The sequence below is a fragment of the Lipotes vexillifer genome, unplaced genomic scaffold (assembly GCF_000442215.2).
Source record: "Lipotes vexillifer unplaced genomic scaffold, Lipotes_vexillifer_v1.1 scaffold382, whole genome shotgun sequence".
NCBI lineage: Eukaryota > Metazoa > Chordata > Mammalia > Artiodactyla > Lipotidae > Lipotes > Lipotes vexillifer.
Genome location: NW_006780611.1, coordinates 10,498,721 through 10,500,044, shown reverse-complemented (window position 1 = coordinate 10,500,044; position 1,324 = coordinate 10,498,721). Strand labels below are relative to the sequence as shown.

At 58.5% G+C, this 1,324-nt stretch overlaps 1 protein-coding gene across 3 annotated transcripts in view; it reads left to right on the top strand.

Moving 5' to 3' along the window:
• PICK1 (protein interacting with PRKCA 1) overlaps positions 1-1,324 on the top strand; it is an 18,050-nt gene that overhangs the window by 6,115 nt on the left and 10,611 nt on the right. The gene's annotated exons all lie outside the window — the stretch shown is intronic.

Sequence of the window (1,324 nt, the reverse complement as noted above, 5' to 3'; positions counted from 1 at the left end):
GGAAAGAGGGACCCCTCCCCCCAACCCCCCGTCCCTGTAGGAACTTTCAGTCCCCTGAGCCCTGGGGCAGCGCCTGGTCCAGCGGATGGTCTCCTGTTCTGCAGACCACACTGCACTCTGCCTGTTCCCGGCTTCCCCCTCCCTGCCCCCGCTGCTCCAGGCCAAGGCCCCTCCCCACAGGGCCCCTCTCTCCCTGAATGGCAGGCAGCATTCTGGCCAGTCCCGAAAGCAGCCCTTTTGCCATTTCCTAGAGATTTTTGCTGCTAGTAGCTCTTGGGAAACCAAAACAGTGAAGGAGGTGCAAAGCCACAGGATGATTTAAAAGTCTGAGAGTCAAGCGTCTCAGCTGTATGTTGAGCCTGGCCGAGTGTTTGAGCTCCCTCACCCCATCCATCCAAACCTCTCCTCACCTCCCATCCGTCCTCCGTGTCCTCTGTACCGTGTTTCATTCTGGTACAGAAGTGGGGTGCATGTGCCCCCTCTGGATCCCCTCCCTCATCCCCCCATCTCTACTCAGCAGAACCCTCCTCATCCTCCCAGGCCTGTGTTGCGCCAGCCCCTCACGTTGCCCACGAGAACAGGAGCTTTTGGTGTGTGAGCACAGCCTTGCCATTGCACAGGGACTCCCCAGCTCCCACGTTTGGGTGCCAGGCAGAGATAAGGCCCCTATTTTACTGGTGCCCAGAGTGGGGGGAAGGATTTGCTCGTGGTCGCACAGCTGGACCAGAGCCCAGGTCTGACTGCCGCCGCAGCGCTCTTTCCTTTCCCCACAGCTGCTCTCCACACACTGTGCTGCAGCCCGAGAGCCTTTTGCATCTACCCCAGATTCACTGCACGGGGTCACTTAGGAGGCAAGTTTGAAATCCTGTTTTGCATTTGAACGGATTCTGTCCCAAGTTCAAAGGTCTTAGGATTTCAAGAATGAGAGACAGTGACCTGGGTGGCCTCACGTGGTCAGGGGAGGCTTCTCAGGCGGAGCGCCACCTCTCTTCCAGTCACTAGACTGCAATTCATGTAACTTCCCTGAATTGCATCGGCCTCCTTGGCTGGCCTCAGGCCCTTGGGGGCTGGGGCTGCCCCTGCACCTGCTTCCTCCATCCCAGCACCAGGCACAGAGAATGTGCTGGGACAGTTTGTGGAGCGAATGGAGGGAGGATGGGGATGGTTTGGAGCACGGGAGAAGATCCTCTGTTTGTCAGGAAGAATCATGTCGCAGAGCTTTGGAGTGTGGCCGTGGCATGGGGGGTGGCAGGGGCACAGGACATCAGAGATCACCAGGCTGCGAGCTCAGTGTCAACAGGGACCTTGTCTGCCCTTGTTCCTG